This window comes from Corvus hawaiiensis, chromosome 10, assembly GCF_020740725.1.
Source record: "Corvus hawaiiensis isolate bCorHaw1 chromosome 10, bCorHaw1.pri.cur, whole genome shotgun sequence".
Lineage (NCBI taxonomy): Eukaryota > Metazoa > Chordata > Aves > Passeriformes > Corvidae > Corvus > Corvus hawaiiensis.
Genome location: NC_063222.1, coordinates 14,781,524 through 14,806,522, shown reverse-complemented (window position 1 = coordinate 14,806,522; position 24,999 = coordinate 14,781,524). Strand labels below are relative to the sequence as shown.

The following is a 24,999-nucleotide window of genomic DNA, read 5'->3' as shown; positions in this document are numbered from 1 at the left end:
ACATTCATTTTTCATAAACAACTAATGAATTCTGACACTTGTATCTTGGAGGTTTGCAGACATGCAAGAGACAGTAAAATTGGTCATTGTGATTCAACTAGTGGGACGTGATTATTTTCAATTTTTTTCTTTAACCCTCTTTCTAATTAATTTGCAATATTCACTGCTGTAAATGACAAGCAATGCAGCATCTGAGGTAAAATTCCCTGGTGTGGCTCTGCAAGATTTAGACATTGTCAAACAATACCTTTCAGTACATGAACGAAAACAGCTCCATGTTTTGTTCTTTCTCCTTAATGCTGAAAATGTCACAGAAATTTGTATGTAAAACACTTTCTGTTCTGGTAGGTGTCTTTGCTTTGGCCTCTCACCAGTGAGTTAGGCCAGATTTCTAAATTGTTAATAACTGAATAACTTTTAGATCCTGATGTCTTGTATAATCAGTCACATAAATATAAATTATGAGGGAATTTGTACTCTGCAGCGATGGGACGGACATGAGAGCCTTGGCAACTGTGAAATAGTTCACTGGCTCCTTTATAATCTCTTGTGAAATGTATACAAAATGTAGAAGCAAGTGAAAATAGTATTTGTTGGATAGAATTTAAGAGAACACAGTGTATCTTAAATTTCTAAAGAAACTGGCTATACTATTCTGAAAGGAGGTATTTTTGAAACAAGCTTTAAAAATTAACTTTTTGGTATTGAGAAAAGTCTATGCTAAACTATTAAGAAGATTTAAGTAAACTGAAAAAACTTAGATTAATTAAATTTAGTCAGCACATTTATCAATAGAGGTCATCAGGGAAGAGCAGTAAGACAGTTCTTGGGAGCAACTGTAATCAATCTGATCACTTCAGTCTGAATGTGAGTGGGAAAATATTCAGAAATTGCTTATATGGAAGAAGTTAAGATTTAATTGACATTCCTTAAAATGAAGAAAATCTGCCTGCTCTTAAGGTTTTCTGATGGGGAGATGTTTCTGGTGTTAATGTTGTGTGTATAGAAGCTGAATCTGTTGTGTATCTTTTCATGGTCTTACAATATTTACGTACTACTTGTTCCACATTTTTGCGTAGTGCAATTGTAGTTCAGTGTCTCATTTTTAACTTTTATTATATTAAATACTTAGTTATTCCTTTGAGGCACTTTTCTCTTGAAGCATTTGGAGTGCTCCATTCTCGGCTGGTTGAAGCTTCTGAACTCCCTGTTGTTTCAATGTATTCAGGTTTATTTATTCACATCAGCTTAGGATCAGAGCTTGGAGTAATAGAGGGTTGTTTTCTTTTTTTAAATATGAACTTAATATGTAAATGTTCTGGCATCTCTTAATGCTAAAGGTCACCTGGCTGATTTTATTCTTTGGATTGCAGCAACACTTTGAAGAGTGTTAATTGATTGTAATTGTTTTAGTTAATCAGTTTCAGAGGATCAGGAACCTATTTATATGCTGGAGTTGTTTGCTTCCAGGCAGTTCACAGAAGTGATGATAACTACCTTAGGTCAATTGTTCCTTTATTTTAGGAGATTAAGGGGTTTATATGCCCTGGGTGACACTGCATTTGGAATATGTTAGAGCTGAGCTATGAGGAGAGTATAGCTCCTTCATGTAAAAGTTGGAGAAAAGTATCTAAACCCTGCATATCCCCCGCCATTTTTTTTTAATTGAAGAGAAATAAAAGTGTAAAGGAGAGGAACTGTCTCTGGGCTTGATACTTCCAGCAGCATTGAAAGCTGCTTTTTGATAAAGGCATCAGTGTCTTGCCACTGGATTTCTGTGCAGGAGCTCTCATTTATCTACATAGGGTTGTTTATTTTTTTTAGGACAGTACTTCAAAGTGTTTGTGGGAAGAGTTTGTGAAGTATGCCATGTAGTAAACTGGAAGGGCAACTTAGGGAGTTCTTGATAAGCGGACTTCATCTACTCAAAAATTTTTGGGATAAAGTCTGTCCTCTCCTACTTCTTTTCCATTGCAATTTCGTTTTCTCTGTCTGGCAGTCAAATAAGTTGCATTGTCTGAGAACTGGCCAGTTAATGCATTGGATGTATCTTAGTGTGTATGGAATGAAAGCAGAACTTCATTATAATTGGAACATAATGTGGGTTTTAGGGATCTTTGACAAGTAAGTATTTAAATCCAGCAAAATGGCATGTCCCATTAAAAAGAAGAAGGACCTTATGGTTTAATCACTGAGTTCCTAACACAACCCATAATATAATTTCATGGTCTACATGTCTTAAGCAAGCACTGTGCACATTAGAGCATCAAGTGGGCTATTCTTTCCTTAAATGTGAAGCTGACCTTTGTCTCATAAACTTCAAATAAGCTGTAATGCTGTCCTTTTTCTCTCCCAAATGTGTATTTTTCTGGATTTCAGGAACTTGGTGGATTTTCCTATGACTCTTGCTATCTATGAAGTAACACTCAAAATTAGCAGATGTTCAGATGAATCAAATAGCAGAATTCTGAGAGGAAATGGAAAAGGCTCCTGACCAAGAAGTATGGGTGGCTTACTGAGGGAAATGCTATTAGCAGAAAATGGCAAGGAAGGTAACTTAATGTGAATCCCAGATTTCTGCTAGGAAGAGAAAAACAGAACTATCAATGAAATGAAATTACCTAAATGAGGAAATCTGTATTTTTGGGATAAATAGTACAAAGATCAAGCAAGAGGAACTAGGAATTAAAGGCAATTGAGCATAAATTTTACCACATAATTGGAAACTCTGCAGATGGAAGTGGAGGAAGAGAAAGAAAGAAGTAACATTCACTTTAAAATAATGAGTGAAAATTTAAAGTATACATTATCGATGAAGGAGCAACTGCAGCATGGGTGCTTTTTCCTGGGCTCTTGGATTTCTTCATCCTGCCCTTTCTGTCTCTCTCAGAGCCCTGTTTAGCATTTGACCTGTCTGCTCACATGAACCCATGGACAAATGTTTCCTCCTATGCTCCACTGGGAATGAATGATGTTGCTGTTGGACCCACAAAACTGGGCAGAAATCAAGCATGGATACCTGTTCTGCCTATGTGCTTAAGCTTTAAGGCAAGGATGATGATTTTACATCTAATTGAAAATTAACTAAATTTAGGAGTCATACTAGTTGAGTTTCTAACCAGAGAAACTCAACAGTGAAAACCTTTTGCTCAAATAAAATATGATGGCGGGGGGCTTACAGCCAGAGAGAAGCAAAAGTAGTAGCAATTAGGCTGGTGGATGAAGATTTTGTGTCAGGCCCCAAGTGTTGTCCTTTACTGTGTATTTTGAAGGTGAGTTTTGTGGGGACATATCCTGATCCCTTTGCTCTTTGGTGAAGTACAACTACAAGCCCTAGGTCTGTTAGGGGATACACATGGAGCAGAATTTTTCAAGAGAGGATAAAAACCCACCCAAATTCACTTTTTAAAAGAATTATTTTAAAATATATTTGTGGAAAAAAAGAAGTTAGACTTGTTCCAGGCTGCTAACTTCCAGAAAGAAACAGGAGTTGAACTACAGAACATTCCTTCTGATTTCATCTGCCTCAAAAAAATCACAGATGCCTGACTCATTTTATATACCTTTCTGTTGTTAAGACAGGCAGGAAATTCGAGAACAATATAATTGTCAGTATGATAAACGAGAAGGCAAAATACTGTTGAACAGTAGAGGACACCGGGTGTTATTATGGCCTATTGTTGCTATGAATAGAACCACCCAGACACCAATTAACATCTCATTGCTATGATTACTTGCTACAGTATCTGTTCCACTAATCAAACTTGCACCTTTTTAGTCCATATTTTGATTTCAAAAAGTTATACCAAGAAGAGATTACATTTATCTCAAATGCAAATAAATGTGAAGCTTAAGAAGCTAATTAAGTTTATAACCACTGAGAATAACATTAAAAAGAAAATTAAATTGCTTGGTTTGGAGGAAAACCTTTTAGGAAACATTTGTTGAATAAACATAAAAGAAATTCTCCTAATATACTCTTATGCAAATAGTGTTCTGTTTATATTTTCCATATGCCAATCATATATAACTCTTATGATTTTCCTTCACTAAACATTCCTTCTCACAGGAATATTTACTATCAAGCACACAATATGTAGTAAGTACGACATTTATATTACAGCAGCCTGCTACACCTTCCCAAACTTTTTGAGAACAGTTTGTTTCATGAAAATGACGTTGCCATTACAAATATTCAGTAAATAATTGCTTTTGGCAAAGAGATGGAACTGATGGATAAAGCCCGTAAGATATTACTTCCCTCATTTTTCTTTCTCTATTTTTTTTTTTTTTAATGGTCATAAAAGGTACCAGATTGAAAACTCCGAAGAAAGGAAATTTCTGCTTATGTGTCAGGCAGCAGCACTGCAGAATTTCTTTGGCTGGGCTCCATCTTCCAAAGCACTGTGGTGTTGTCCTTCATCTAAAAGACTGCTGAGACATGTCTGCTGTCTGTCTGAAGTCAACAAGAAAACAAGGTTAGCTGAGCAGACCCTCAAGTGTTTTGCTGGATCACGTTGCTCAGCTCCTTGACAGGCTGAGCCTGTGCCCCAGCAGCACATCAGCAAAGGGTGCCCATGCTGCCTTCTGCCAGGAGCAGTCCTGGCAGGCAGAGGTTGTGCAGCAGCTTGCTACCCAGCCCAGAGCTCCTCTCTCATCCCAAATGGATTAGCTGTGCTAGTGAAAGATAAGATTGATGGCTATGAATCATTCCTCTGCTTGGTTTAAGGAAAGACAACTTTTGAAGGAGAAATGGAAATTCATAGTCCACAAGATAAAAGCAGGGGTGACATGATTTGCTGCTGGAAGAGTCCTGTAAACAGCACTGACTTCACTTCTGCTGCTCCTGGGTTTCTGTCCTGCTTTCCCCTCTGGAGCCCAGGCTCTGAGTGCATCCTGCACCACCTCTCCTTGCAGCCAGCTCTGGTTCTGCCAGGGTGTGGAGGAGACAAGCACAGTCTCTTTGTCCTCGTGCAAGTAAATCTGGAGAGGAGGCTGAGGCAGACTTTTGTTCTTGACTCCTATGTGTGTTTAAGATGTGACTGTAGCAAAGTCAAGAGGACTCCCAGGGGCTGATTTCAATAAATCCTGGCTGGGCGTGGATACTCTGGCTGGGCTGAGCAGTGGTTCTACACTCTGCTGGCAACAGCTTCGTTCCTGTGAGCTGGACTCAACAAATATGGGGAGGAAGTTGTTCTGATAGAAATGGTGGATATGATGTCATTTCTGAGGCCTTAAAATTGTTGTTTTAGTTAATCTTTAATACATGCCTTTATCTTGCTAGTGCTCAGAGAACATCACTTTCTCTGCAAGGGTTTCAATTATGACTGGAATGTTTTGAAATGTGCCCCTGATGATCCATCACAATTTTTTTAAAGGCTTTGGACATGGAAGAGCAGTATTGAACTTGGAGCTTGAATTTAGATATAATTTTTTATAAAGCAGCTGACAGGTTTGCTGGATTAGTGTTTATAATACTTATTGACATCCCATGATACCTTTCTGTAGCTGAGCAGAGTTTAGAGTGACTCTGGAGTATTAGTACTTGATGAAGGTAATCTGTTTTCTTGGCTGAAGCTCACAAACAAAGCAGTTAAATCCCCATTACAAATGGCTAAACAGGGACCCATTAAACTTCTTATAGGCCTGTCTCATTTCTATAGCCCTGAAACATTTATAAAGGGCACTGTTAAAAATTTACAGAACATTGAGACAGCGTCTTAAGCAAAGCTACTCTGTGTACACTACCTGAAATACTCAGTCTTCCTTTAAAGAGTAAAATAAAAGTATAAAAGAACTTTTTTTCATACACTTTGACTTACAGTGACTATTTTGGCTTTTCTTGATTTATTTTCAAAGTTTCACAGAAAAATAGAGGTTACAGGTAGAAAATCAATTCATGCTTAAACTACCATAGGAAGGTGCCTGGGCTGCTTATTAATAATCAAACTGTCTTTGTTAATGTCTGTTTCAATTATTAGTTCTCCAATCACCCTTTTTATATGGAAAGTCACTCTGGAAATTGTTGGCACTGAATTTGAGATGAATATGGTAATAGTGGATGTATCATGTTAATGAGAATTCTCATATTAAGAAATATAAGAGACATTATTTTAATGATTCTACTGGCATCAAACCATGGAAGCCACAAAGTTATTTTTTAATGAATCAATCCCCACAGGCCTAAAGTAATTGTGTGAAAACTGTTGGTCTTTTTTTTTATTCCAGTAAAAGGCAGCCCCAAACTGAAATTATACTTTTCACTGGCATAGCTGATGTTTTGCAATAGTACCAGGCATTTTGTGAACATCACAAGAAAGAAAAAATGTTTAGGAGAATGCTGGAGCGGGGAGGTTCAATCATTCCTCCCAATGCATGTCAATGAAGATGTGATAATTAGAAGGAGAAAAAGCAGGGCCTTCATTAGGCCACAGATTGCTTGAGTAACATGGGCAAAGTGTCAAGACTGAGCTCACCAGGGATGATGGTGTCTTGTGAGAGTGCCTGGACCTCAGTGCATGGGGACAGTGGCATTTGGGAGAGAGCCTGTACCCAGTGCATAAGGATGGTGGCATTTTTTTGTGTAATTGGGACATGGTACTTGAAGGGGGAGGAGATAGCCAAGAGTAGAAAAGCCCTATTGTCTGGTTTGGTTCATGGTATTCTTCTTCTGGTCATCTTCTCTAAGAGTTTAATCTGCTCAAGAATTTTAAAAACAAATAAATTAGCAGTTCTGTCTTTCTAAATATGGGATGTGGTAGTTGATGTGGGAGTGTGGGGAATAATGAAACCACACTGTGTATATATTTCTAGTCCTGTGAATTTTGATAATTTCCAGATGGTCACTTTTAAGAGTATGCATCAAATGTGAAGAATGGTTTTATAGTTTCCAGTATATATTTTAGGACACCCCTAAAATGTCTGGAAAAGTTGAATCTTTAGGTCTTGTTTTTCTCCCTAACCAGCCACTGATGCCACAAGGAGTAATAATAAAGAAGTTCATATGATAGTCTGCTTTTCATTTTCATGGATCCTGGAAATACATGCTAAGCCATCTACACCATCTGCTCCACTAAGGTCAAAGTCCCAGCTGTACAAGCTTAGGAGAAGTGCTGAAGAGCTGATATTTTATATGGGCTGAAGTTGATATTTTAAGTAGTTTTAAGCGAGCCTTTCACAAAGTTCACTGGTGCAACTGGCACTTGTAAGCATGCACCTTCTTTTGAGTTTTTAGCTGAAAAAATAACAGACTTCTTTACTTGGTGTCTTAAGCAAGGTACAAAACTGTCTCTCAGCTGGTTTCAGAGAAGCAGGAAGGGACCTGTCCCCTCTGTGGTAGATGGGAAGAGAAAAATCCTTCAAAGAGCCAATTCAATGCCCATCATAATTTTCCTGAGCAGTCTTCCAATTTAACAGTTTCTGCCTGCCTGGTTCCAAAATACAGCCCCACTATAAAATGCCACCCTGTGTTGGTTTCCCTTCTCTTCCTTTTTGTGCTGTTCTTTGCCAGTTATTTCTCATCTGAAAACAAGACGCTAAGGAATCATACAAACCCTCATGGTGCTTATTTGTGGTCCAGATACTTGTTTTAGCCCTGTGTCCTTTTTAAGCAGGGAAGTGAATCATTAGGCACAAGACAAGAAGTGGAGGAAATTACAAGTAGCATCCTTACCCTAGGATGGTCAAATATCCTAGGATTTCCTGTAGGATAGTCCTGGTTGCTAAGCAGCTTGTAGTATCTTGACTCTTTTGAACCTTTTTAGATCAGTATAACAGAATAAAAGGATTGCAGAGCTTCACACCAGAATTTGGTCTTCACTTCTACTGTCAGTTGGCTGTCTTCCTAGAAAATCCCATTCCCTTGTTACACTTGCTTTTTAATCCTTACTGATCTAAAATATGTTTTTATTTGCAGAGTGAAGTAGTTTTAAATATAAAAATATTTCCAGCCGTGTGCTTTCTGGCCATACAGTAAATCTATAATAATTTAAAACATAGGAAGTACATCTGTGGAATATGACTGAGTTGAGCCTACAAATACAAGGGCTAATCTACTGCTTTGATACAGCCTTTGTTGCCTCTCACTTTATTCTTCTCAAACATTAGTTCTTAATTCCAGAATTTGAAAGAAAACCAGAAATTCCCACCCATTTTTGTTCATCTCCTTAAGTGCACACTCCTAGATATCATCACGTATTTCAGCGGTTTCATCTAGCAGCCTATGCTTAAGGCAGTGATGAAAATAGGACTGAAAATACGTAATATTTAGAAATATTGCTGAAGGAGATGGAAAAGGAGTCTTCACATACCAAATTGCTGCTGCTCTGTTGTTTAGCAGTTACACCAGTGTGACATACCAGAATGTTTCAAACATCAAATTATTGTTATTTTTTATTACCAAATAAAGAATTTTGAACCCATGGCTTGATTAACTTCTTCAAATTCCATCTTAACGCACCTCAGGTGAAGTGCTATTTGCTTGATCCTTGCAGGATCACACAAACCCTTCTGGGAGCTGAGGTTGCCCATTGAAGTGTTATTTTGTTACTGCCAGTAGCTTGGAATTAGCCACTTAAGGAGTCCTCTGTGCGTTCTTCTGCAAATCAAATTATCTGTTGGGTAACTGGGAGAGCAGTAAGATGCAAAAGACAGTTTGTATGAAGAAAGCAAGGCAAAGAGAAGGGAAGCAGTAACAACTCCAGTTACTTCACTTGATATATCCCTGGAAGAAAGGGATGCAAATCTTGAGTCTGCCCACAAACACCGACCCAAGTGCAGTGGTACAGGTCTGTTGTCTGTCTTGCTCCATTCCCGTTTGCTGAAAGTCTTTCTCTGCAATAGTGCTCCAGAGCAGCCTTGGTATCAGTTATTCAAGGGCCATAGAGAAGGTCTGCTATAAGGTCCCTCAGTTACGGAAAGGTGATTTTATTTTTCCTCCAAAAAAGGTGTGTCTGTCTCTACTTTGGAACCAAGACCGGGTACTGAAGTAGGGTGGGTGAATTTAGGCAGTAACAACTGAGGATGTTCTGTAGTCTGCAGTGCTCTTTCTGGATAGATTTTTAGTAACTTTATGATCCCAATTTATTGAAGTGTTTAGATTAGGAAACAACTGTTGTAACCCTTGGTGCTTTTTTGCCAATAGAAGTTTTTAATTTGTGGTATTTTGGTCAAATTTAGCTACAAACTAGAGTATGTTTTATATGAGTTTTAACTACGCATGTGATGTCATGAGAAAGCTGCCACTTTATTCTCTGACTCAGGTCAACCTTTATGTGGACAGAATAAATTGCTTTGGTAGGAAGGACCTCATATTGAGCAGTATCCTTCCTGTTAGAATTAAGGGTGACCATGACAAACTTTTTTAGTTTCTGTTTCATGTGGAAGGCAGTTCTATTTCAGAATTTTTGATCCTTTTAAAAATTTCATGCCATGGGTAACTTTTCAAACACTGAGCATTCATAGGAACATGGTATAGTTGGAAAGGTATAAATTATAATATATATTATGATTATTATTATATAATATATATATTAAAAGGTACCTCTAGGTACCTTTTTGGAACATCTTCGTACCTCTAGGATGGAATTTAATGAGACTTGACAGTGCTCTCCTAAAAGGTCACAACAGGTGGTTGTGTCATCCTGCAGAGGAGGAGAACTCACCATCTTAAATTCTTCTGTTCCTGTTCAGGTTGGGGATTAGATTGAGAGTTTTTAATGTCTCTCCTGTTGTACCCTCTGAGCTGTCATAAAGGGCTGTAACCATGTAGGACACTGAACTCCTTGTCCTGATCCAGATTAGGAATAGCTCTGGGCTGTCACAGCCATGGATACGACCACGAGAGCTCATTTGGAAAAGGGTTTGGTCCTTACCTCCTTACAAGACAAGAGGATTATTTCCTACCTGTTCTCATTTCTTTGACATGGTTATTTTTCAATAGGAGATAATATATTCACAAAGGAATTTGTACAAAATCGTTCTGCCTGGGCTGCTTCTCTCTGTGTGGAGTTACAGAGTGAACACCTTGTTTAAGTTGTTACTGGAAAATGCATCAAGATAGTGTTGTAGGAGCGCTTCTGTAAAGTGTTGTGTGTGTTATCCTACATTTCCTGGGCACACCTGCAGCCCACCAGAACACATCCCAAGCTTCCGAGGCTGTGAATTTGCACCTCTGTACCTCAGTGCATACTGTTACCATGGGAGTTTTGTCTGGGCTGTGGATTAATCTTCCTGTGAATTCAGAGAAGCCACACAGAGCCTGGGCTGGGCACTGGACTGGCAGTTCACTGCCCCCCTGAGTGGTGCTGAGGGCCAGCACAGCTGAGCAGGGGTTAGTGCAGCCACTGCCCAGTCTGGAGTGTCTGGCTGGGATGTCTTCAGGAGGTTAACCAAGATTTTTGGTTATTCAGAGTAACCTCCCTTTGCCATCACCCTAAATAATGGGCAAGTGATTCGTTTTTGTGGATGTAATTAACATTCCGTTGAGTTCTCTGAGTTTTAGAAGTAGGAGTAGTCTTTCCTTTACAAATTACGACTGCAGGTGCTGTGAAGTAGTGGCTCTTTCAGATTATAAGAGATCTATTTTGTATGAGAAATGTGTATCTTTGGCAGACTGCTAAATATTACTGCTTAAATCCATTACAAGGAAGCACAATTTTCTGTAACTTAATTTCCTAAGCCTAATGAACCCAGTAAATTTCCTCTGATGTCTTCCCAAGTTAATATATTAAATCTAATTTATTTGGCAAAAAAATTGGACAAATTTCCTCTTAATTCAATTAACCTAGGAGAAAAAAATGTATTGTTATGGAAAGCTGGGACTAATAATTCAAAGATGTGAAAGTCGTGGGTTTGGTTCCATTCATTTACTAGCTTACAATTGCTATTTTTGTTTCCTATAATTTAACTCAAAAAAGTCCATTGTGCCATGTATGTATTTGAAAAGCTTGATAAATGATACCAAATTAATTTCTTGTCAGTTAATGTTGCAGAAGATTTTTCTGTCCTAAGTGATTATTTGCATACTTATTGAGTATTATATTCGCCACTTGGTTTCCTTGATATGTTACTGATATTTTGTGGGCACTGCTAATGAGTGGATGATGCATTTTCCTCAGCAATAATATTTCCCTGGCAATTTTGCTAGAACTCAAAGTGGTAAAAAAAGAGTTCTCATTGTTCACGTCTTAATGCTGGGAAAACCAAAGCTCTAAGTCCCCACAAAAGCCAAAGCAAAGCTGTGGCTGGGAGCAGGTTCAGCAGCACCACACAAACATAAGCTCGTCTATGCTGCTATTTTGATTTTATATGGACAGGATATGGATGAGAGGGATATAGTTGCATGTGCTCCGGGAAGGTAATTCATATTCTTCATGCCAACAGCTATAGTCCTGCTTTCCTGCTACTTCCTTAATATATGTGGAGAGGTCTTATGTAAACAATGGAGCCAAACCTCTGACAAATAAATTACAAGGGCCACTAATGAGTGCAAATCCATGTATGACCTTTAGAGCATTCGTGCAGCTGTCTCCATGCTCTGATGTGGCTTGTGCTGGAAGAAACCTACGAATATCTAGGATTTCAAAATGCCTGTGTATGTCAGCATAATAGAGTTGGTTGCTTTCTGTTTGTGTGCCTCGACCAATTTCAGAATTGCTCAGGACAGGATTTGGCTTTAAATCTGTAGGGCAAAGATCTTTAACATTCCTGCATTTAAAGTGACTATTAGTGATATCCAAGATTATTTTACAAATGGTCCAGGAGTTTTCCTGCTATAAATTTTTATGCAGACATTTACATCTTTTCCAGCACAACAGCAATCTTATGAAAAATAGTCAATAAGCTGTAATACTAAGGTCGACATTTTTAGTATTAAAATCAGTTTACAGTATGTTTGCTTGAAGTGCACATAAATTCAAAGAGGCAAGAAGTATAAACAGAATAGCTGGTTTCTTGGATGCACTCCAATATAATTATAGCTATTCACCCTTGTGACTATTTGTGTGTGTAGCTTAAAGCTATTTGCCTGCCCTAAGGTACGGTAGCAGTATTTTTATACATCTTTGTATCTGATTGAAATGCAAAACTCAGTAAACCTGGGAAGGATGCTAACAAGCTTAAAGAAATGTATGAGTAAAATTAACCAGCAGATTGAATGTGCCTTTTGACATTTGTTAGCAGCACCACCCCATTCCTAGCACAGGTACTTCTCATTCTCTTCAGTTTTGAAACTGAGATATCCCTTAAGGATTTGTCACCAAAATAGTGTATTTCTAATAGGCAATTATGAAAAAAAAAATTATCATCAATCACATTTATTGCAAACATCTCATAAAACAGTAAAACATTTATGTGGCTATGGAAGGCAAGTATGTTGCCATGTAATATATTAAGATTTGCATATAAAGAACAGCAGGCAGCAAACAAGTCTCTTTCCCTTTCTTATGCCATTTATACAAATGCCTTTAATGCAATGTATCTATTTAATTTCCATCAAAATGTTATTGCCCCAACACCTGAGTGATATTGGCTGTTGTTAGGTCTCAGAAGCATGCCCTGGGAAGGGAGTGGGTGATGCTGCTTCCTCCAGGTAGGGTCCATCAGCTGTGTCACACCTTGTCACAACCTATCTGTCGCCCAGGAGGCAGGGTTTGCCTCAAGCTGATATGCACCTGTCACTGAGATAGATAGATATATATATATATATATATATATTTTTTTTTTTTTTTTTTTAAATTTCTCCCCCCCCAGTATCAGTTTTTCACCAGGATCAGTCATGCCAGTATTTAGCATTCAGACAAATTGCAGGGATATTAGGACTCCATATTGTTTCAGTGTGAATAAGAATAAAATGCAGTTGCTTGTAAAGAAGCACAGCTCTTTTTGTGGGGGACGTGGCAACTGACTTTCAATACCAACATCTGATAATCTTCTCCATAATCATCTGTACCTTATGCTCAGCAAACACTCAGGAATCATTTCCTTGAAACTTTTTTTAATAGCTCAGAGTGCATCTACTGTGAGGCTGTAGGTTATAAAATGACTAATAAAGTGTAGGGTTATTTCCATGTCAGAATTGGTAACAACTGTCTTTATCTGGGTTTTTCCACAAGCCTCAAGGTAAAATAAAGCAGGCAGCATTGCAGAGAAGAGAGAAATGAATGACAACACATTGTACAAATCTGTGGGATTTTTTGACACTTGACTTTGTACTATCATTTTAAAAAATTCTGCCTTCTATTTACTTGTCAGAACTGGATTTAATTCTTATATGCTGCAAGGAATTCACCATGTTAAGATATTGATATAACAAATTGCCAAATGTTTTAGGGATTGATTCTTGCTGACCAAAATGGGCTTTCAGATTGGAAGTCTTTTTTTCCAGAAAACACCTGCTGAGATAGAAGTCTGACAGCTGCACAAAAGAAATATGCAGTTTGTTTAGTCTGCTCCTATCTAGCAATTGGCAGATGCTATCAAAAATTGCATTTTTAAAATGAAAATTACCTAAGAATTTGGCAAAGGACCGTGGTTAAAATGGACTGAGTGGCCACTGTCAGGTGAGTATTACCAGACTGACTGGTTGTTACTTCTGTCAGTCTTTCTTCAAAATTATGACAGGCCACACAGCAGGGAGCAAATGATCATTAATACTTCATCCCCTGGGACACAATAAACTGCCATTCACTTGCATACAAGTAAAATACATAAAGCTTGTCAGACAAGGTGACAGAAAAAGGTGCCTTTTCAAAATTATTTTATGCTGCAGTGGGATGTGATCAGTTAAGACACATTTCTGTATTGTGTAGTGCATGATCTTGACAGCAGCACCTTTGAATTCATTCTGGTTTAAAAATATATTTTAATGCTTTTTCCTGATGCTTATTTTATTTCATTAGAAGAACATAAGATTTTGAGCACTCCTCAGCTGTGCAGTGGAAACTTAAGAATAGATTTTGCAGGAGAATACTCCGCTGGAGCCAGTGCAGTTTCTGCTGTCTAACCCAACACCAGAACAATCCAGGCTCTCCATGCGTGCCACTGTGCACTCAGCACAGGTGAACGCTGAGCCCCAGATCAAGAGATGACCACTGCACAAAGACTCCCAAGCTAAAATACAAGCTTTTCTAAACTTCAATAAGCTATTTTCACATTTTTGTAAGCAAAAAATCTAAAAAAAAAAAAAAAAAAAATATTGTTACACTGTATTATACTCATGGTAAGGTCAGAAAGAGGCTGGAATGTGAGGTATTTGCTTAGCTACTGCTTCCAGTAATGCTTTTCTGTGCTGGGAAGTGCACTGAAAAAGATAATTACTGATTTATGAGGAGATTTTACATATTCTGCCTATAGGGGTGTTTTGTTTTGAGTTTGTTTGTTTTTTGACACATCTACCAATGAATTATTAGGTGGTTACTGCACTGCAAGTTTTGTGTAGGCAAGGCACATAGGGTTGCCTAACAAGTCAGTGTGGAGCTTCATAATATCACTGTGTTGACAATGAATTCCTTTGGTTTTTACTGGAAAAACAAATTTTCTGACATGCTCTTTATGCTTCAAGCCCCTTTACTCCTTTAATATTTCCCATGGAAATATATGGGATGTACTGCATAGTGCTTTGTGCAAGCTTTTGTTTGAAATATTTAAATTTCAGTAAAATGATACTTTTTTAGGAAGCAGAAGATACGTTATCAAATATTTTGTCTGCTTTGTGCAGCTACAGCAGTTTCTATCATACTAACAGATCTTATTTACAGAACTTTGATGTCATACTTTGGTGCTTATTTCATTTTCAGGGCAGGTGAAGATATTTGCCCTTTTCCTTTGCCAGAATTGATTCTTAATTACTGTTTTCACAGTTTGGTTGTGCTTGGTTTTTTCCTTCTCCTGGTCTTGATGGCAAAGAGAGAACTGACTAATGAATACTGTCTCATGACTGAGATAAAGAAGTTGGATGTTTCACATGAAAGCTTGGTAGATCTGCCAGTGTTCTCTCCTTGGGTTTCTGCCCCCTCTTTGTCCCAGTGTCACTGTTGGTATTGTAAAGTGACCTACTTTAAAGATCTATCAATGACAATGACATTTAGTACCTGAGAATCAGTTGATGGTAAAGTTTTGGTGAGGAATTTGCCAATATTGTGTAAGAAGAGAAAGTTAAATGATAGTGAATCTGCAGCACCGCTATCCATGTGTATGGCTGAGCAGAGAGGAAAGTAAAAATGCTAACAGGAAATACTTCTTATATCGCTCCTGCCACATCTCTCATTTCTGTTCTTCCTTTTTACACTGAATTACCCTGATTCTAGACAACCACTACACAATTTGAGAATAGAGCAACAAAATCAAATAAAATTAAATAGCAGCCTGGAAAAAAATATGAGGAGGAGACTGAAGCGAGGTGTTTTTTCCCTTTTATTTACATGCATTAAAGCAGTTGTGGGTTATTGTTTTTTGTTCATTGAGGAAATGGAAAAACACCTGCTGATTTCAGGCCTAAACAGAAGAGTAAATAGCATCTTTAATAAATAAATTGTCTTTTGGCAGAAGTTTAATATAAAGATGGACTTTTTAATAGAATTTCAAAATAGACCTTTTATATTAAAGCCTATATTAAGGAAACACTCCACAGAGCAAGCCTGGAGACAGAGAGCAGACTTTTTAAGGTAATGACTGTCTTGAATTCAGTGTGAAATGTTGTTAAGTATCATGGTTCACGTTGCTTGGGGATTGTGGATTTCAGTGATGAAATCAGGTTGGGATTTTTTTTTGCATAGTAATTTCACTTCACCTTCCTTAAGTCCTATTCCTTCTGCTTTGTGCATGCAGAAGCATGAAAGCTAGGACTGATTAGGTGACACTGGCATTGCAAAATCCCCAGAAAAATACTACTGTTAATGAGAATTGTATGTATAACCCCCTGCTTACTGCAGTGACAATTCACTCCTATGATTCTGTCAAACATTGCAAAAACCAAATAAACCTGATATCCCAATAATAAATAACTGCTCAAGCTGCCTTTTTTTAGCTTTAAAATGCAATAGCTAAATCCTCAGCCAGATTGAATTCACCTCTCTCCATTGAGTTCAGTGCTGCTAAACTGATTTACAGTGGTTGGGGAATTTGGCAGTTGTGAGTCAAGCTGAAAAGTATGCAAAAGTGTTGTCAAATCTGTTTGGAACAGGGATAGAAATGAATATGGGGTTTCAGATGTTAAAAAGCAGTACTGGTTAAAAAAAAACCTCCCAACTTAAACCCCTGCTTGAAAATCCTAAACTACCACTGCATATGTTCCAGTAATTTGCTCAGCCATGCACTATGCTGTATTCACTGAATGAAGAAAACTTCTCGTGAGAATGTTTAAAATGTCACTGAGGTTCAGTCCGGATCAGGGTGCAGGTGGCTCTACAAAGGCTTTGCTGAGGGGATGTGTTTATACAGTTGCTGCTGACGGATGGTATTGATTGGCCAGGCGACTCATAAAACAAGCGACCTCACTTTCATCTTTGTGCTTTCTGTTCCTCCAGTAGATAGAAAAGTGGTTTTAATTATTCACATCATCCATTTTAATATTTTTTTTACTGTTATCTACCCACTCTCTTACAACCAAGTAATATTCTTGTCTTCTCACTGTAGAAAGCTTGCAAAGGGGGCAAGAGTGGGCAAATGGATAAGAAGTTTTTGACAATTAAACGTTGGTGCTGCCTCACTGGTAAGATTAGCAGAAGTCAAAATATGCTGAAATCTCTGCCCTATGAGATTCCCTGAGTCACCTTCAGGATGACAGAGCACTTGACAGCAGCTGAGATTTGGGTATTGCCACAGTGTCTCTGGTGTTCATTCACATATCTCATCTCCTGCATCAGCCCTTGGATCCCTGGAATACCTCCTGCATGGGCACAGATATGTGCTCTCAACACTGCAGTGTTACAGGCTGCACTTCTTTCCACCAGAGAATATATTTTTCTCCCATGACAAATTTTTCAGCTTTTGTATAGCTTGGGAGTTGTGATAAGAGCTTGAGGTCATTTAATGCTTCTGGGTTTTGCAGTTTGGTCATCCTTAGAACAGAGAGATGATACCCATACCATAATGGGAATTTTAGTGATTTTAATTATAATTGTCCGTTTTTAAATGTATCAATGGCTAATGAGGAGAAAGTGATAGAACGTGGGGATGTGCAAATCAGAAGACATCACCCAAGCTGACAAAAATTGAAGGAAAATTCTTGGTTTTGGGAACAAAATATTCTTTGGCTGATTTCCGGTTGCCAGCTTTAGTTAAAATGTGAGCTAGTTAGTAGATGCATGTTGTCATCCAAATATGTATGTTCTACTCATCATCTTCACAGACAGACTTATGAAGGAGTACTGCATGGGCTTCCTGCTAGTTCTGTCGCACCATGGGCTTGAGTCAGGCTTTCTGATGAAAGAGACCTTGAAATTTGAGATTTTTGTACTTTGTGCATGCATGCTTCCCTGGAACTGCTCTTTCAAAAAATTTGCCCTTGGAGCTGTGAGTTACTACACAGTTGTATTTTCTAAATGCTTACTTTTAACAAGCATATGTAAAAAATATGAAAGCTACAAAATCTTCGCTGTTTTCTGGATTCATAAAAAAAAATGCATGAAGTAAAGAAGTTAGTTATGCAAGAGACAAGAGTTTCTAGGTGGACTGGTTGACAGCTCCAAGCAGCAGGTAGAGAAAGAGCATTGCTCCTGTCCCTGGAATGGACTTACACTGAGCTCTAAAGCAATAGCAGTTCCAGCTACAGTAAATAAAAATGCACAGGTGTGTTGTCATTCAGAAATAGCTTCATATATATTGCACAGCAGTAAAACGAGATGGAAGAGTTCCTTAGTCAACTCGTGGAAGGGATTGTTCAGATAAAGCTGTAGGGAGCATGACATTTCTGTGGTTTTTCTTTTTTTCTTTTGAGATGTTCCATTTTCCTTCAAGCTAATTTTAACTCTAAACCAGCTGTGATTATTTTCTTTCTAAATCAAGTTGAGCCTTAAGGAGAAGGGGGGCAGGGAAACAAGAACCAAAAGCTGCAAAGTAGGAGCCCTCTCTCCTGCATGGGGTCTGCTGGAAAGCACAATTCCAGAATCCTGGTGAATGGTGGGAAAAGCTGCCTTGCTCTCCTGTGACAAATATACAAGTAAAAGGATTAAAAAACCCCAGAACAAACAGATCTTCCCCCCCCCCTCCCCCCCAATGAACAGCTTTTCAAAACCTTATTTTATGCCGCCTTCATATTTAGCATCCAATCCTGAGTACAGTACTGCTTTAGAGTACGTGTATGTTCTTTTTCTGCTTCTTTGGTTCCCCTGTCACTTCAGACTGTCTCTCAGAAGTAATAATTTGTGTGTGGAAGAAAAAAAAGTTGAGCTGCTAACAGGATGCATGTTCCCCATCCCCCGTAAAATAACCTAGGAACCCATGTAAATGAAGCATAAGGTTTGTAATGAATTGGGCTGATGGCGATGATGTGTTCAAGTGTATCTCCCAGAGTTCATTAATTTAATGTAATATACAGTGGCAAGAATGATACCTATGATTACTCCAATTAAAATTATAGTTTTGTGCTTTTCTGTGATGCAAGTTAGTGCTGTGAGAACATGAAACACACCTCATAAATGCCACCCAGCTGCAAAAGTGACAAAGTGAGCCTGCCAGCTTTTCCTAGGGGCAGCAAGAATAATAAGAATGGCTGCAACTGGCTTTTGTTACTGCTGGAAGCTGTGGAAGCTCACCAAGCATGGTAAGACCAAGGCAGTCAGACTGCGATAGCATTGCTCAACAAGTGATTAAAAACGTGGAAAAATATACTCTTAAATGGAAATGAAAATTAAGTAAATATCATTGTAAGTATATGGTATGTGGATACCACTAAGAGAAGGCTGTAAGCGAGTGAGGATAGCACACCATCCTGCTCAAAAAAAGTATAGGATTAAAGCTTTGTTCTGTTTTGAGCTCACTGCTTATTAATAGTGGATGGTAACTGAGGAGATGAAGAGACTGTATTGTGAGATACCACAGAGCACGGCATGTGTGATGTTCCTTCTGAAGCCATAATAACCATTTGATTTCTGACCCTGAGGTGAATTTTGTGTACTCATATGCATGAAGGAGGTGAAAGGATGTGCACTGAGCTATGCCCTTCTTTCCAAACTGTGTTTTCAGAAGAGATATAATTGAGGCATAAATAAAATAACAAAGAAGGCTTTTGTAGACATATATTATTATTTCAAACTACCAACAGTTGTCTTTGCACTAGCTGGTATTTTAGAGTCCTGAATTTTAAATGGCACAGCTCTCCTTTACCACCTCCTGTAAAAAACACTCAATAGGGAATACATCTTAAGGGAAAATTCTAGAAACCAGATCTGTTCCAGGACTGTTCCAGAAACAGTCCTAGGAGCTTTGAGTTCCTTGCTCATCTCCTATTTGTCCCATGACATCTCTGAAAATAAAGAATACAGCTCTAAACCTGACATTTAGCAGTAGGTGAGTCCCCAGAATTGAGGGCCTAGGGCACGGCAGTTGCTTGAACTCTCTGCTGTTACGTGGGATGCCAAAAGGCCACCCCCTGCTGCTTTCCGTTCAGAGGAATGGGAAACCTATGGATAAATCACCACCTGCAGTGCGTGCTACGGACACCGTAAGCAGCTCTCACGGGTGCTCTGTAATTACACAGGTGTTCCTCTAACATTACACGATCAGATGGCTCCATCATGTCCCTTTCTTTCTCTGGATAATGTTTCTGTAGGTGTCGGGAGCACTGAACTCTCCGACCGTGTTCAATCAGTTGTGCCTTCGTGCAGTACAGCCATCACTTCCCGATGCTCCTGGAGCTGGCACTCTTCTCATACTAGAGGTTGTCTTCTGCTGCTTCTTCAGTGCTGTAATAATGTTTTGTGTTGTGAGCTATCCAAACTCATGGTGATTGCTGTCAGTAAGCATCTATACCTTCCTTCTGTTAGAGATTTCAGGCACTGCTGTTAGAAAGGTGCAGCTGGCTTTGTTCTCTTCAACAGAAGCTTTTTTGCTAGCATTTAGTGTAGCTGAGGTGTGATGTGAGACCAAGTATCAATGCATCCTTTCTGCATCTGAGGGATCTCTGTACTGAAAAGGAGAGCAGCTGGGTGGTATGATGCAATGCCAACTCTTTCAAAATTAAACGGAGAGCACAGTTATCAGGTGGGAGAACCACCGTAGTAGCAAATTGTTAGTTTGTTCCTAGATGTGGTTCAGAAAAATACATTTTACCAGAAAATGTTTCTGCCTTTCTCATTGTACTCTCCTTCTTCTCAGGATCACAGTCTATAATAAGCAGTGAATTTATGAATACTAAAAACTTGAAATTTCCTAAAGATTCTTAATAAAAATGGCTGATTTTTTTTTTTCCCTTTGCAAAAACCAAGCCTCTGTGCCATTTTACAATCTAATACTTTAGATTTTCTCCATTTCTCCTGGTTTTGTTTTGGCAAGCCTTTATTCAAACAAGAAACTGGGGAGGTCTCTTGATGACATAGAGGGTATCAAATCTCACCCTGAGAAGCTGGTGTTTATTCTGAAGTGGTCTAAATATTGTTCGTTAAAAAAATCTACAAAATCTGCCTTTTTTTTTTTTTTTTTCTATATTTCTTAATAAAGGAAACAAGATTGAGGATCTGTTCTTCAGTTAACCTTTTCCTGTCAAAGTTTAAAATAAGTTTAGATTCAACAACAAGGCTGCTAATTAATGCTTGCTTTTTTTACCTAAATTTGGACTAAATCAAGGTGACTTTTATGCTTTAAAGGCTTCCTTCTTTGTGCCTGAAAGATCATTCCTGTAAACAAAAATTGTGAGCCAATTTTGAAATTACCTTTACTTCTGCTGTTTACGGGATCCTCAAACCTTCTTTACTTCAGAAAGCATGCAAAGGTTATAAAACTGTGCTTTGGGAGCACCTGTAGCCATGAGCACTTAACCCTCCCTCCACAGTCACCTGGCAGTGGCTGTGGGAGCTGTACTGGGGCCTAGACGGGGAAGGAAGGGTTTGTGGAAGCCACTGCTTTAGATACCTGTTAGTTTGTGCAACCTGCAGTTGTATTTCTTTTCAAGTTAACAATGAGGGAATATCTCCTGCTGTGCAGAGCCCAGGACTCTTAAATGGCCTTTCACATCTCTTCCCGAAGGTTAGTCCCTTGCTTTCTTTGTACATCACTCAGCAACAGATTTTTGGCCCTTTGCAGATTAATCTGCATATTTCAGAGCATGTAAATGGATCTAAATTAAGTTGCAGATAATAACATGCATATCCCATGCTTTGAATGTCCTGGAAAGGACTTTAGAAACATCAGACTATGTAGAACATATTTTTCTGCATTTATTTCTTGCATTGGTGTAAAAAGACAGGGATTTTGAGAGCTGGATGAATATGACAATAGCAGAGCATAATTTTAAATTGATAAATGAGAAGAACAAACCATGGTAACATAATGCCCCCTATGGTTTGTAAGGCAGTATGTACAACAGCTTTAAGGGCAATGCTTCCCTACATACCTTCTCTTAGAATCAGAATTATATGTTGTGCTCCTCAGCTAGAGAGGAAAAAATACCTGATTGGATTTTATTAATAAATAGGTCAGATACTGTTAATTCAGACGCTTTAAATCTCCTCCTTCTTTTTGGAGATTCAAAGCAATTGGATCAAAAGTGGTTTTGAGTGATGTAGAAGCAGCTGAACTTACTGCACTCATTCGGCAGCCAGCCAGGGTGGGAAAGCATCCCGGGGGAAGGCAGGACCGGCCCGGAGTGAAGCTCTCTGTAATTGAGGGAACGGCCGCTTGATGGCAACATCCTACCGCACATGGGGACCGGTGCCAGGGGGACCGCGGAGCCGGGGACACGCACGGTCACAGGACGCGGCATGGCTTCTCCAGAACGGCTGCACGTAAGGCTCTCATCCGCCGGGTGCTGTGTGTGTCTGGACGGAATGTCCGCTCACGAATTCCCTTGTTGGACGGTTTCGTTTAGCATGTTGGGGGTCCTTCAGGAAGCCGGCCCTTTCCAACAGGGTGGGCAGAACATGTTTGCAGAGTGGGGAGTCACCTCAGCAGTAAGTTGTGCAGGAGGTAACGTTTAAATAATGATAGGACATTTTGCTGATAAATTAGTGCTTGTTTTTTGTCCTGCTACCCCATGTCCCATTTAAAGGCAAGCCTTCCCTCTTGTTCCCTCCTTCCCTTTATGGTCTCATGGTGCCAGTGAGGGCAGAAGCAGCATCTCAGACCTGGGAGAGAAGCAAACCTGCCCGTTCAAGCACTGTGGAGGGAGAGCAGTGCCCGGCCAGGCAGCCCTGCCCTGCACCTGCCAGGGATGCCCAGGGAGCTCCATGCAGGGAAGTGATCCAAGACCGAAACTGGATTAAATTAATTATGCCCACCTCTGAGCTGTGGATTGGGAAACACCCTAGGACTGGTTCTCTTTCAGTTCCCACAGAGCTCACAAATTCCCTTTTAAGCCTTCCCAGTGAGAAAAGAAACGGCTGATCCTTGTATGGTGGTGGGCTCAGGGGAGACCCACAGGTGCCTAGCAGTGCACATGTAAAGTGAGAAGAAAATCCGTGAGGGTTGTTGCACGTCTCCAAGGAGCCCTGAAGAAAATGTGTACAAGCTAGATATTCAAACAAGTTGGCTTTGTGTCACATGGTGGAGGAGATATCTCCCAGGCCCAATGTTTGAAGATCGTGTCTTGGATCGTTTTGTGTTTCAAGCCTTAATAACCTCAATTACGCATTTCTATTTCAGTAATTACTGAAAAAGTCATGGTTATCATATATTTATGTCTTTGCAATCTGGGTGCTGGGTGGGAGGGGAAAATACAGAGGCAAAGTGAGAGTCACCGGCAATAACTGTTGCATGTTGTCAGAACATAATGAAAATTACTTTGGTCTTCTGCTTTTAAGATGGACTCCTGCTAGTAAAGTGTAGGCAGACTGATTAAAGAGTAAGTACAATTAGAACTCTGGAAAACCCCAGACATTTCATTTCACTGACATTTTAGGATAATATGATGATAGTAATATATAATAATATAATGATTATTATTATAATAAGCCTCTTGCTACCTTTCAGGTGCTGCCAAGTGCATACCTGGAGCAGGGAATGCCTCTTCCTCACTTCTGCAACAGTCATTTATGTGTTGGGGCTGGGACTGAAAATACATGTCACAGGTAAAATTGCCACAGCTAAGGTTGGACAAATGGTTGGTATTTCAGCTACTGGTCCATGGGCATATATACAGTTAAAATTTAAAATCCATGAAAAGACATAATCACAAGGTTTGTGAAAAATGAGGCAGTTTTCCTTCTCTTAATTATGGGGATCTCAAATGAGTTGAGTTGTCAATGGGAGAGCAAGAGGTTATATACTTTTCCATAATCTATAAAGCTTCTTCAGAATCATGTCATTAGCTTTCCTGGGGCAGAGCACAGCAGAACTAATAATGCAATTATGGTTCATGTAGTTAAAGTATGCTATTGATATTTTTTTTTCCCAGGAGGCCTTAATTTCTGGCAGTTCTAATCATCTTCATTGTACAGCTGTATGGATTCCATGTTTCACTCTGAGGGAAATAAAATTGCAAATAAATACCATCTTTCTTGATGTCTCTGTAAATGCCAGATTTAGTAACCATTAACCAAATGTTGGAGTCTATAAAATGTAATGTATAGTTCTGTGTGTATATATATGTATAGAGAGAGAGAGGCCACATTCACATACCAGTCACCAGAACATAACCAGAGCAAACTATTATGCTGGAATAAACAAGAGTAGAATTTCCTCTAATATTTCATTATTCTCATTTCTTGCTGCTGTAATTAATTACATTTTCTGGTTTTGGCATGCTAGGTCTCTCTCTGTCTTTCTACTGTATTCAAGCTGTAAGTATTAGAGTAAAATAGTATAATTACCACATAAAAATGGTGTGTGTGTGTTTAGCAGGAGGGAGATTCTTCTTTTAACTTCCCATTCTTTTGAAAAAATCTAGAACTTGGAGTTCTGTATCTTTACCTGATACACAATGAGAGCTGGCAAGCATAGGTTAATTAAGATGTTATTTATTCTATTATTAAGCATTAATTTAGTACTCCCATTAATGAAAAATCACTTAAAAAATTCTATCTGTGCCAATCCCCACTACAGCAAAAATATCAATCCTGAGATGTTGAAACCCTAATTAAAAAACATAAAATATGAAATAAGGATGTTGCCTGCTTCTGTGGTCTCAGTCTTCCATGATGAAGGTTCTTCTGAGAGGATAGATTATTAGAGCAATGAATCTCTGAAGGGACTGCCCTGTTTTCTTTTGTGGGGGGGAAAGTTTCTCTGAACTTCTGTATTTCTTCTGAGTAAACTACCAAAGACATTACAAAGCCTTTAGAAAAGACACATGATAAAGCGATGATAAGGCTTGTTAATAATTTTGCTGACATTCATCCTTCTTTAACATGCCTGGGACATAAACAGTAGGAAATAAACACAGAGAATAATTGCTATTAGGTGCACGAAGAAAAAACAAAGGTATGAGAGGGACATGCTAATTAGGCTTCCTTGATGGACCACATGGAGATGAAAAGGAGATGAAAATAAAAGCAGACAAAGCTGAAGTATTTAGACAGCATTGCAAGAAATTGTTGTCTGTGCCAATGAACTCTCCATGATCTTAAAGTCTTTAGAGACGATATCCATCATTTTCCTGCATACATCAGAGGCAGGGTAGCACCAGGGTTTCACTTTGGGGTCTCATGGGATATCCAACAGTACTGATCAATCCTAAGGGAGCTGGGACAGGGAGACAGCTGGACCAACTTCCCACCAGACTGTCTTACTATGGAAATAGAGCAGCTCCTGCCATTCCCCTCTCTTGTGCTGGCTGGAGGAGAGAGGAACTGTGCAGCCATCAGCTGGCAGACGTGTTAGGGAAGTTCACATGGCTTTTCCACGTCAATG

At 39.0% G+C, this 24,999-nt stretch overlaps 1 protein-coding gene across 4 annotated transcripts in view; it reads left to right on the top strand.

Annotated features, from left to right (window-relative positions):
- The window catches only part of PLSCR5 (phospholipid scramblase family member 5), a 74,321-nt gene that overhangs the window by 28,138 nt on the left and 21,184 nt on the right, over positions 1–24,999 (top strand). For 3 of the 4 annotated variants that reach the window (XM_048314538.1, XM_048314537.1, XM_048314541.1), the window contains exons 2-3: positions 21,752–21,938; positions 23,122–23,219. The gene's annotated coding sequence lies outside the window, so the exon portion shown is untranslated. The remainder of the gene's footprint in view (positions 1–21,751; positions 21,939–23,121; positions 23,220–24,999) is intronic. The other variant, XM_048314539.1, reaches the window with a different exon arrangement.